This window comes from Oryza brachyantha, chromosome 10 (assembly GCF_000231095.2).
Source record: "Oryza brachyantha chromosome 10, ObraRS2, whole genome shotgun sequence".
NCBI lineage: Eukaryota > Viridiplantae > Streptophyta > Magnoliopsida > Poales > Poaceae > Oryza > Oryza brachyantha.
This window is the reverse complement of record NC_023172.2, coordinates 4904040-4917631: the sequence shown is the minus strand read 5'-3', so window position 1 is coordinate 4917631 and position 13592 is coordinate 4904040.

Below are 13592 nucleotides of genomic sequence, written 5' to 3'. Positions count from 1 at the left end.
CCCAAAAATCTTTTAGCGGAAATAAAAGATTATGCCGCCAATCTGGTGTAACGCCAGATTTTAGCAAATCGCCGCTATGGATTAATCTGTGATTAAGACCGAATCCGACAGGAAACAGAGCAATCGGATAGAAGACCAGGCGGAATACGACTTGGATTCAGCCGATGGAGTTCGAATCAGATAAGAAATAGAGTCCGATTAGGTCTAGAATGTTACAAATAGATTCGGGAATAATCAGAGTCCATGTAATTTAATTTTATCTGTTAATTAGAGTTAGTTTAGAATTTTCTTTTATCTCTAAGGTTGTTAGAGTCCAATCGAAACTTATGTGTTAAAGATAGAATCCATCTAGGAGTTTGTTATTTTTTTTATCTATTAGGAGTTAGAGTTGTATGTCATATCCAACACGGCCTAGCCTCAACCTGAGGGTATAAATATATATGCCCGGGGTCATTGTTTTTTATCTACACATCAATTAGATCAAACACTTTCGGCGCATCGCCACCCTCTTCTGAGGTTTCAACTCCGGTGGAACTTGGCACCTGACGTGGGGCTGCATCGTCTCAATCTCTGACGGAGGGGTAAGTCCTACGTTCTGCCGGGCCACGGTAATCGTTCGGCTAGATTACTAGTTATCGAATCAGTTTCACCTTAGATCATTTTCGTGTTTTGAGTTGATCTGGTCAACCATTTTGGGCGATCTATGTTAGTTTGATATTCGCTATTTGATATATTCAATCTAGTACTGTCTCGGTTAGGTCCGATCTAGTAGATTGCGTTTGTCAAATGGTTTATATCAGATTGATGTATTTTACTCATAGTTTTATCAGAGTACCAGCCGATAAGTTATCAGTCATCGACTCATTGGCTTGATATCAATCTAGATCTGTTTAGTATCTGTCCTGACATTGCTAAGTTTAATCTTGAACTGTCTCGGTTGGGTCCGATCTTCTATAATTATTCTTAGCAATCTGGACTACATATTTTATATATCTTGGTTGTTTATCTGCCGTATATAGCCGATGATTTGTGCCGATCTATATGCTTATCATATTTACATCAACTAATTGTTTTACTGCATTGTTTTTATACCAATCGGCTTGGTATAGTTAGATCGGCAGTTATTTATGTTGCATCGGGTTATGAGAATTACATGCAAATTGGTTTTAGCCGATCGTAACAAATGATTCATTGTTTATTCCAAGTAATTCGTCGGTTTATCTATGTCACGCCCAGAAATTTACACCAAATTTCTGAACAATAGCATGTATTAAATCTCGGTCCAGGCATCAGCCCGAGTACACACTATGACAAATTAATACACAGTTCCACGGCTTAAAAACAAATAAAAACAATTATCTATCGAAATGCAGCGGAAAGAGGAAAACAAGACTAGACCATCTAATCTTCAGCTTCAGCTTGCGAAGACGGCTCCACACCACAGGCACTCTCGACGGCGGACTGAACCTTACTTCAACCTTCGGAACAACCTTCTTCTGACACCGGCTCTGGCGCTTGCTCTGGTGGGGGAAAATTAAGCAAGGCTGAGTACAAACCACCGTACTCAACAAGTAACACCCAAGAGAGGGAGAATAATGAATGCAACAGGGTATCAAGGATAGGCTAAGGTTAACTTGCACAAAAGCTGCAGTAATTTAGCAAAACAGTAGATAAAATAGACTGAAATAAAAGTGAAGTAAACATTTAAAATAATCATCCACTGTCCAACGTTACACCACGTTGCAACAGGCCCAGACCGCTGTCGAACGTTACACCACGTAGCGATAGGGTCAACCCTCTGTCCAACGTTAAACCACGTTGCGACAGACCCAAACCACTGCCAACGTTACACCACATTGCGCAGGGTCAAACCAGTTCCAAGATTAATAAAATTATTAAAGGGGTTCAACTAATCCCAGTGAGTCTGTCGGTTCGCCCAATAACCGCGGGCACGGCTATTCGAATAGTTTTACTCTGCAGAGGTGTACAACTTTACCCACAAGACATGGCTGCCAAGCATGTTACCATGCCCCAACGTATCACCACGATACCTCAGTACGGAAACCATGATAAGACCTTTCACCTAACCCTCCCTAGACAATCGCACCACACTTCAGGTTTCACCCCCTCCTTTACACCAAGTCGGGCAGTCCCCTCTTGTGCCTTGGTAGATCCGGAAGCAGGAGAAGCTTTCGTTACACCACGATTGCCCGTCCATACTCCATCACGCCTACCCTTGCCTGGGTACGTCGAATAGGGACAAGCTAGATTACGAGTCTCACCGTTGCCCATTCTGGCTTGTGGTTAGTACGTGTAAGACCTTCAGGGTTTCCCGAGAACCGGTCCTTAATTGCCATGGGCACGACTCTCAAAACCATGCACCCACAGCCCACCATAAGCAATATTTTAGTTGTATTAAACCACATCGGGAAATGAATAATGATAACAACCATTGAAGGTGTACCAAAGTGCAACAATAATTAAATAATAATTGGTGAGCTAGTTGAACTAAGCATGGCTAAGCATTGACTAACCCTAATTCTAGTCAAATTAACCCTGGGATGACAATAATAAATGGGAATCAACGGATATAAAGGTAAATGCCCAATAGATAAATACAATAAATAGATTTGCATAAAACAATGCATGTTTGAATGTAAAAGCGGGGGATTTTATAATCATGGGTTCAATATGATCAAAGAAGGGTGCCACTTGCCTTGCTTAGACCCACGAGGAACTTCGGCGACGACTTCGGGAACGAACGGCGCTGCGACGGGGTCAAAACCTACGACAAACAAGGCAAAACAAACAAAACAGGCTAAAAAACTACTGAAACAGAGAAAGAAACTATTTTTAATGGATTCTTGGCATTTTTCTGGATTTAATGAAACTTGAATGGACCTAAACGGAGACTAGATGGATTACTTATGAATTTTAGAAGTTTTCTGGGTTTTTAACTAAACAGAAAAGTCCTAAATCAATTATTGCGCAATTAATGGGGCTGCTGACGTCAGCGAGGAGAGAGGAACTGACGGCTGACAGGTGGGGACCACCTATCGGTGAGAGAGAGGGGGAGGTGGGCGGCTGACACGCGGGCCCGGGGAGGAGAGAGAGGAAGGGGCTGGCGGGGAACGACTGACGGGTGGGTCCCACTCGTCAGCGAGAGAGGACAGAGAGGAGCGAGCAGAGCGCGCGGCTCGCGGCTCGCGGCGCGACGGCGCGGCGGGCGGCGACCGGCGGACGGCGGCGCGGACCGGCGGGTATGCGGCGGACGGCGGCGATTGGCGGCGGCGGCCGGGAAGCGAGGACGTCGGCGGCGCGAGCAGCGGCGCCCGAGCGCAGCGCACGACGACGACGGCACGGCGGCACGGCGACGGCTGAGGAGGAAAGGGGAGGTGGCGATGGCGATGACCGGCGGCACGAGGGCGTCGACGTCGGCGACACCGACCGGCGACCGAAGGGCGACGACGGCGTCGGCGAGGAGGAGGCAGAGACCGCGGCGGGGTGGCGCGGCTCGGAGCGGCGGCGGAGCAGAGCGGAGGGAGAGGGTGGCTGAGCGGCGGTGGAGCGGAGCGGCCAAGTGGCAGCGAGAGAGGAGAGGAGAGACGGCCTCGACGGCGGCGCGGGGACAGTGACGGCCGGCGACGGCTCGACAGCAGAGCGGCGGTTGGTGGTCGGCGGAGGCGAAGGTGGTGACGAGAACAGCGACGACGAGTCGGCGCGGACGAAGACGGCAGGTGGAGGGGCGATGGCGATGGCGCCGGAAGGTGGAGGCGACGGCGGGCGCAGGCAGCGAAGGCTTGGTGGCCGCGCGACGATGGTGGCGAAGGGCGGAGATGCAACGGCGAGCACCGGCAGCGCCCGACACCAAACGACGGCTCGCGGGATCGGGTGGCGGCGGAGGACGTCGGCCGACGGCGAGTGGCGGGGCGCACTTGCGGTCGCACGAAGAAACAGAGGAAGGGAGGAGAGCGGGCTCACCGGGGTGGCGCGGCGACGACGGCCGATGCGATGAGATCGGTCGGTGCCGGGCGACGGTGGCGCGACGGCGCTGCGGAGCGGCGGCGCAACCGGATGCGGCCAGAGGAGCTAGGCGGGAGCACGAGGGAGGAGTGGGGTGGAGTCGGCCAGGCAGCGACGCAGCTTGGCGGCTGAGCGGCGGACGCGACCGGAGCGGCGGCGCAACCGGAGCAGTGGCGCACGGTGACGATGGCGAACGGCACGGCAACAACGGCGTGACGGCGACGACGAGAAGGCGACAAGCGGGTGACGCGGCGGACGGCGACCGGCACTTACCGTTTGCACGGGGAGGTCGGCAGCGGCGGCGAAGAGGGGAGAAAGAGGGAGAGAGGAGCGGAGCGCTCACCAGTGGCGACGAGGAGCGGCAGCAGGTCGGCGAGGATGAGGCAGAGGTGATGACGCAGACGAGCGACGGCCTGCGACGTTCGGGGGCGAGATCGGCCGACGGCGTCGAGACGACGGGGCACGGCGGCGGAAGGGACGAAGGGGCGGCGACGAAGCTCGGCGACCACCGGTGGCGACGAGGGCCGGCGGAAGGTCGGCGAGGACGAGGCGGAGGTGGTGACGCGGGTGGGCGGCGACGTCCAACGGCCGACGGGGAAAACGGCGGCTGACGGCGACGGAGGGAAGCTTCGGCGGAAAGGGGGAAAGTGGCGGCGGGGCGGCGGCGCGAGGATTTTATAGGTGGTGGCGCCGGCTAGGGCGGAGCGGCCGGTGGAGACCGAGTCGACGACGCGGCGAACTCGGCGGCGGCGGTTGCGGCGGTGGTTGCAGCGGCGGCGCGGCGGAGGACTCGGGGCGGCGGCGGACTCGGCTGGCGCGACGCGGAGGCGGGGGCGCTGGCGAAACCTGGTCGCTGACAGGTGGGCCCCACCTGTCAGTGGCGCGAGGGGAGGAGGGAGGCGAGACGGACTCGCGGCGAGCGCGGGCGCGGACGCGCGAGCGAGCTGGGCCGGGCGGCGGCCCAGGCGGAGGCGCGCGCGGGCGGAGGAGGCTGGAGCGGGAGGCCGGCTCGGCTGGGCCGGCCGGGCGGGGAGAGGTGGGCCGGCTCGGCTGGGCCGGCCCGGGAAGGAGGAGAGGAAAAAGAAAAAGGAAAAAGAAAAGGAAGGGAGGAAAATTGGACTTCGGCCCAATTTGAGAAGGAAGGGAAAAAGAAAGGAAAAAGGAGGGAAAAAGGAAAACCCCACTTTTGCCGAATTTTAAATTATTTTGTTTGGCCAAATTTTATACTTCTGCAATTTGAATTTAAATCCAGTTAATCGATTTGCGAGCCTCGATTTAATTGAATTAGGTTCTTTTTAGAGGGATTTTTCCTGAGTTAATTAAGCCAATTGTTGCTTACGGATTTCTTTTTACGATTTAGGCTTGGGATAAAACCCCGGGCGTGACAAATCCACCCCCCTTAACAGAATCTCGTCCCCGAGATTCGGAGGAGCTGTTAAAGAGGTGCAGACAAGCAGCCTAGAGTTGGCAGAACTTACCTGGAACAAACTCGGGTGCGGCTTGAGCTTCCTTGGCTGAGACTTGATTGACTTGGGCTTGCACGAATCCTGGTTTGTTGCGTCTTGGCTGTGGACACTCCTTGGCGAAGTGACCCGGTCTGTTGCAGTTGAAACAAACCCCTGGCTTCTGAGCTGGTGTTGCCCGGCTTGGCGGTGGCAGTGCTGATAAGGGCTGCAGTGGTCCTCCATTGCTGTCGTTGTCATGGGGGTTGTAGTTGCTTGGGTTGAAAGGTCGGTGTTGACGAACAATCAGTGTCGAAGACCCCTGTTGTTGTCCAAAGTGCAAACGTGGCTTCTGGTTCTTTCCTGTGTTGACTTGTTCCGCTTTTCTCTTGCGATCCATCTGGTTGCACTGGTCCTCCTGGCAGATTGCTTTGTCCACTAACTTCTCAAAGTCCGCGAAATCCTTTGAGATCAGCTGTTTGGTCAGGTCATCATTCAATCCTTCAAGAAACTTCTCTTGTCTTTCAGCATCGGTGCGCACATCTTCCGGGGCATAACGTGCTAGGCGGTTGAACTCATGGAGATACTCTGTAACTGTCATATCCCCTTGTTGTAGATCACGAAACTCTCGCTTCTTCTGTGCCACTATTCCATCCGGCACATGAGCTTTCCGAAAACTATTGCAGAACTCGTCCCAAGTGATATCTGTAGTGGCAGTCCGAGTAGCCAGAAGGTTATCCCACCAAACGGAGGCGGGTCCCATCAGTTGGTGAGTCGCGAAAGCGACCTTCTCTTGATCACTGCACTCCAAAAGATTCAGCTTCTTTTCGATTGCATGTAGCCAGTCATTTGCTTCCATCGGGTTGGTTGTGCTCGCAAACGTCGGTGGTCGAACTCGAAGAAACTCTGATAACCTTGATTGTGCTGGCAGTGGTCCTTGGTGTTGATTTTGCTGCTGATTCATCCAAAGCTGCATCACCTGTTGGTGTTGTTGTTGCATCTGTTGCATCATCATGGTCATCATCTGAGCCTGGTTGGCTAGAACTTGGGCAATCATCGGGTCCTCTTGTTGCGGCGGTGGCGGTCCATTGCGCGAACCTTCATGGTTTTCTTGACTTCCAGTTGCTCCATTGTTGTTGCGGTTACTGTTCCTTGTGTTCACCATCTTCAGAGCAGAAGGAGAGAACAAAGGCAGAGGAGAAAATCAAAGGGGCTTTTCTTGAATTACTCGAGTGAAATTTTCTGATCTGGATTAAAACACTTAAAAGAGCACTCAACTCCTGGTGGTACGACCATAACGCCTCCACTTGTTATGGTGAACCGCTAACCCCAAAACAAACCTACACACACAAAAACTACCAAGCAACGACTAAAAGGCGATGCTAGGGTAACGTCTACGGCTCGAAACGGCTGCGACGACTGAAGAAGCAACGCTTGACTCTTGAACGACTTGTCTTCAACTTGAGAGCGACGCTTGGAGTAGCGCAGACCTGACTCTTCACCTCTGGAAGAACTTGACTCTTCGGTCTTGACACTTGATCAGCTGAAGTCGTTGTCGACTGCTGCGACGAAGGGACGGGCTCGTCGATGGGATGACACACATCTATAGAGATCAAGGTTTGAGAAGCAAGTATGCTCAGCTAAATTTTCAAAACCAAAAGACTCGACTCTTTTTTTTTTTAAACGACTCAAATTTTGCAAAATCTAATGCATATGAAAGAAGGCTCCTAGGGTTTCCATTTGGCTCATCCTACGGTCAAGATTGGCTCTGATACCAACTTGTCACGCCCAGAAATTTACACCAAATTTCTGAACAATAGCATGTATTAAATCTCGGTCCAGGCATCAGCCCGAGTACACACTATGACAAATTAATACACAGTTCCACGGCTTAAAAACAAATAAAAACAATTATCTATCGAAATGCAGCGGAAAGAGGAAAACAAGACTAGACCATCTAATCTTCAGCTTCAGCTTGCGAAGACGGCTCCACACCACAGGCACTCTCGACGGCGGACTGAACCTTACTTCAACCTTCGGAACAACCTTCTTCTGACACCGGCTCTGGCGCTTGCTCTGGTGGGGGAAAATTAAGCAAGGCTGAGTACAAACCACCGTACTCAACAAGTAACACCCAAGAGAGGGAGAATAATGAATGCAACAGGGTATCAAGGATAGGCTAAGGTTAACTTGCACAAAAGCTGCAGTAATTTAGCAAAACAGTAGATAAAATAGACTGAAATAAAAGTGAAGTAAACATTTAAAATAATCATCCACTGTCCAACGTTACACCACGTTGCAACAGGCCCAGACCGCTGTCGAACGTTACACCACGTAGCGATAGGGTCAACCCTCTGTCCAACGTTAAACCACGTTGCGACAGACCCAAACCACTGCCAACGTTACACCACATTGCGCAGGGTCAAACCAGTTCCAAGATTAATAAAATTATTAAAGGGGTTCAACTAATCCCAGTGAGTCTGTCGGTTCGCCCAATAACCGCGGGCACGGCTATTCGAATAGTTTTACTCTGCAGAGGTGTACAACTTTACCCACAAGACATGGCTGCCAAGCATGTTACCATGCCCCAACGTATCACCACGATACCTCAGTACGGAAACCATGATAAGACCTTTCACCTAACCCTCCCTAGACAATCGCACCACACTTCAGGTTTCACCCCCTCCTTTACACCAAGTCGGGCAGTCCCCTCTTGTGCCTTGGTAGATCCGGAAGCAGGAGAAGCTTTCGTTACACCACGATTGCCCGTCCATACTCCATCACGCCTACCCTTGCCTGGGTACGTCGAATAGGGACAAGCTAGATTACGAGTCTCACCGTTGCCCATTCTGGCTTGTGGTTAGTACGTGTAAGACCTTCAGGGTTTCCCGAGAACCGGTCCTTAATTGCCATGGGCACGACTCTCAAAACCATGCACCCACAGCCCACCATAAGCAATATTTTAGTTGTATTAAACCACATCGGGAAATGAATAATGATAACAACCATTGAAGGTGTACCAAAGTGCAACAATAATTAAATAATAATTGGTGAGCTAGTTGAACTAAGCATGGCTAAGCATTGACTAACCCTAATTCTAGTCAAATTAACCCTGGGATGACAATAATAAATGGGAATCAACGGATATAAAGGTAAATGCCCAATAGATAAATACAATAAATAGATTTGCATAAAACAATGCATGTTTGAATGTAAAAGCGGGGGATTTTATAATCATGGGTTCAATATGATCAAAGAAGGGTGCCACTTGCCTTGCTTAGACCCACGAGGAACTTCGGCGACGACTTCGGGAACGAACGGCGCTGCGACGGGGTCAAAACCTACGACAAACAAGGCAAAACAAACAAAACAGGCTAAAAAACTACTGAAACAGAGAAAGAAACTATTTTTAATGGATTCTTGGCATTTTTCTGGATTTAATGAAACTTGAATGGACCTAAACGGAGACTAGATGGATTACTTATGAATTTTAGAAGTTTTCTGGGTTTTTAACTAAACAGAAAAGTCCTAAATCAATTATTGCGCAATTAATGGGGCTGCTGACGTCAGCGAGGAGAGAGGAACTGACGGCTGACAGGTGGGGACCACCTATCGGTGAGAGAGAGGGGGAGGTGGGCGGCTGACACGCGGGCCCGGGGAGGAGAGAGAGGAAGGGGCTGGCGGGGAACGACTGACGGGTGGGTCCCACTCGTCAGCGAGAGAGGACAGAGAGGAGCGAGCAGAGCGCGCGGCTCGCGGCTCGCGGCGCGACGGCGCGGCGGGCGGCGACCGGCGGACGGCGGCGCGGACCGGCGGGTATGCGGCGGACGGCGGCGATTGGCGGCGGCGGCCGGGAAGCGAGGACGTCGGCGGCGCGAGCAGCGGCGCCCGAGCGCAGCGCACGACGACGACGGCACGGCGGCACGGCGACGGCTGAGGAGGAAAGGGGAGGTGGCGATGGCGATGACCGGCGGCACGAGGGCGTCGACGTCGGCGACACCGACCGGCGACCGAAGGGCGACGACGGCGTCGGCGAGGAGGAGGCAGAGACCGCGGCGGGGTGGCGCGGCTCGGAGCGGCGGCGGAGCAGAGCGGAGGGAGAGGGTGGCTGAGCGGCGGTGGAGCGGAGCGGCCAAGTGGCAGCGAGAGAGGAGAGGAGAGACGGCCTCGACGGCGGCGCGGGGACAGTGACGGCCGGCGACGGCTCGACAGCAGAGCGGCGGTTGGTGGTCGGCGGAGGCGAAGGTGGTGACGAGAACAGCGACGACGAGTCGGCGCGGACGAAGACGGCAGGTGGAGGGGCGATGGCGATGGCGCCGGAAGGTGGAGGCGACGGCGGGCGCAGGCAGCGAAGGCTTGGTGGCCGCGCGACGATGGTGGCGAAGGGCGGAGATGCAACGGCGAGCACCGGCAGCGCCCGACACCAAACGACGGCTCGCGGGATCGGGTGGCGGCGGAGGACGTCGGCCGACGGCGAGTGGCGGGGCGCACTTGCGGTCGCACGAAGAAACAGAGGAAGGGAGGAGAGCGGGCTCACCGGGGTGGCGCGGCGACGACGGCCGATGCGATGAGATCGGTCGGTGCCGGGCGACGGTGGCGCGACGGCGCTGCGGAGCGGCGGCGCAACCGGATGCGGCCAGAGGAGCTAGGCGGGAGCACGAGGGAGGAGTGGGGTGGAGTCGGCCAGGCAGCGACGCAGCTTGGCGGCTGAGCGGCGGACGCGACCGGAGCGGCGGCGCAACCGGAGCAGTGGCGCACGGTGACGATGGCGAACGGCACGGCAACAACGGCGTGACGGCGACGACGAGAAGGCGACAAGCGGGTGACGCGGCGGACGGCGACCGGCACTTACCGTTTGCACGGGGAGGTCGGCAGCGGCGGCGAAGAGGGGAGAAAGAGGGAGAGAGGAGCGGAGCGCTCACCAGTGGCGACGAGGAGCGGCAGCAGGTCGGCGAGGATGAGGCAGAGGTGATGACGCAGACGAGCGACGGCCTGCGACGTTCGGGGGCGAGATCGGCCGACGGCGTCGAGACGACGGGGCACGGCGGCGGAAGGGACGAAGGGGCGGCGACGAAGCTCGGCGACCACCGGTGGCGACGAGGGCCGGCGGAAGGTCGGCGAGGACGAGGCGGAGGTGGTGACGCGGGTGGGCGGCGACGTCCAACGGCCGACGGGGAAAACGGCGGCTGACGGCGACGGAGGGAAGCTTCGGCGGAAAGGGGGAAAGTGGCGGCGGGGCGGCGGCGCGAGGATTTTATAGGTGGTGGCGCCGGCTAGGGCGGAGCGGCCGGTGGAGACCGAGTCGACGACGCGGCGAACTCGGCGGCGGCGGTTGCGGCGGTGGTTGCAGCGGCGGCGCGGCGGAGGACTCGGGGCGGCGGCGGACTCGGCTGGCGCGACGCGGAGGCGGGGGCGCTGGCGAAACCTGGTCGCTGACAGGTGGGCCCCACCTGTCAGTGGCGCGAGGGGAGGAGGGAGGCGAGACGGACTCGCGGCGAGCGCGGGCGCGGACGCGCGAGCGAGCTGGGCCGGGCGGCGGCCCAGGCGGAGGCGCGCGCGGGCGGAGGAGGCTGGAGCGGGAGGCCGGCTCGGCTGGGCCGGCCGGGCGGGGAGAGGTGGGCCGGCTCGGCTGGGCCGGCCCGGGAAGGAGGAGAGGAAAAAGAAAAAGGAAAAAGAAAAGGAAGGGAGGAAAATTGGACTTCGGCCCAATTTGAGAAGGAAGGGAAAAAGAAAGGAAAAAGGAGGGAAAAAGGAAAACCCCACTTTTGCCGAATTTTAAATTATTTTGTTTGGCCAAATTTTATACTTCTGCAATTTGAATTTAAATCCAGTTAATCGATTTGCGAGCCTCGATTTAATTGAATTAGGTTCTTTTTAGAGGGATTTTTCCTGAGTTAATTAAGCCAATTGTTGCTTACGGATTTCTTTTTACGATTTAGGCTTGGGATAAAACCCCGGGCGTGACAATCTATTAGCCTTATTGATCTTCATGTTCCCTAAAATCATATCGTGTTTGACTGCATACTGTCTTGGCTCGTCCGATCGATTAAGATTAATGAGTAACTTGGCGGATTACGTTGGTCTAATATTTATTTCAAGTCTATCTCTATTGACGTTTCTAGCCGATACAAGCTTTTTACAGCCGATTGTTCTGTCTATCGGCTAACTGTTAAAGCACCTACATCCGATCGGTTGGATATTTAATCACCTATCGGCTCGATAGCCGATCGGTTTATTTTGCTGTTCATCTTGTTAGTTGCAGGATCAAACTGACTGGCACGCCTACGCACCTTTTCTAAGAATTTAGGTCCTGCACTGGAGCTGTCTAATATTAACTCGCAGGCATTCGTGTGTGACACATCAACGTTTATATTTTAACGTCAATATTTGGTTATGTCGATTCTGAGATTAGCTTGATCACGCCACTTTTGTGCCGCCGATCAGATTGTCGAAATCCAGAAAATCACCAGTAGATGAGAAGCAGAAGACGTATATTGAATGCTCTTAACTTTATTGCTTCAACTGATATTTACGAAGTGCACCAACAGCACTCCTCTTAGAATTATTGATCTATAATCAATAACTATTCTCTAATATTCTAATTTTAAATCTCAAAAAACACACCAGGAACATATTCTCGGTACCTATTAATCTTTACTACTGAAAAAATACGTAAATTTCTTTCATGGTACGTCGCTTACATCATCGTTCGTCAGCCACGTTCGTGTCCGTGTTGAGGAAAATCCGGCATTTTTTTTCAAATAGCGACCTGCGAAATACATCCAAACCGGTAGGGGAAAGATCTCGCGTGCAGTCCGAAAACCCATCTCGCACCACTGCCGGCTGGGTCCCACAAACCTCCGCCCCCACCTGTCAGAGAGATGAAGCTGGCGTGGCTCAGGTGACAAAAGGCGAAGGACCTGTGAACCCAGGCGCCTAACGTGCTTAAACCCGTCTCGTCCCAGCCTCCTGGCCCTCCTCCGTGCAAAAGCACGTGCACCGGGTTATCTCTCTACCGATTTCCCTGACCCGGTGGGCCTAGGAACGTCATGCCCCACGCGTCGGTGGGTGGGGGTGGGTGGGGCATGTGGATGGATGGGACCGACAACTGGAACCGTGCGGACTGGGAGATGTGAGATATCTCACTGAGCGGTGTTTCTTTATCGCATTGAATTGTTTTGATACTAATTAGAAGTATTAAATAAATATTATTAATAAAACTCACCTCATACTCTGGACTATTTCACGAGATGAATCTATTGAGTCTAATTAGTCCATAATTAGCGAATGTGGTGCTACGACAAACATTTGCTAATCGTGGATTAATTGGCTTAAAAAATTTGTCTTATGAAATAGCCTTTATTTATACGATTAGTTTTGTTATCGGTCTATATTTAATACTCCTAATTAGGCCCCCTTTGATTCAAAGGAATTTTAGAGGATTTTATTCCTATAGGAATTTTTCCTACAAGCCCTTTGAATCAATAGAATGATTTCTATGAAATCCTATGAAATTCCTATAAATGCATCTTCCTATACAAGTTTTGGAGAAATTTTAACAAGAGGTTGAACCTCATGGAAAAAATCCTTTGAGTCTATATCTCTCCTTAATTTTCTGTGTTTTTCTTGTGGTCCAATCAAACGGTCATTCCTATGTTTTTCCTGTGTTTTGTAATCCTGTGTTTTATCTCTATGTTCTTATCAGAATCCTATGTTTTTTATATTCCTCTGTTTTTTATTCTTGTGATTCAAAGAGGCCCTTAACGTCCAAACATCCGATATGACAAGTGACTTAAAAAAAATCACTGATCCAAACAGCCACAGATTGGTACGTAGGAGTATCTATCAAGTATATCTATGTGCCTAATCCCTTCATTAATTCATTTTTTTTGCTTTTTACCTGTACATTAAATTATATACATATAACATGTATATCTCGTGTATTTTATGGATTTTACGTGAAATGATTGTGTATCTTAGCCATGGTTCTGCGACAGCCTGAGGGGCTGCACTGCAGCCTCCGCCACAGAGAGAAGCGAGGAAGACAGAAAAATGATAGAGCGATAGTGTTTCCTTCTGTTTTATTTTCTCTTTTTTTTCGACCGATTTAGGTAATATGTCAAAATG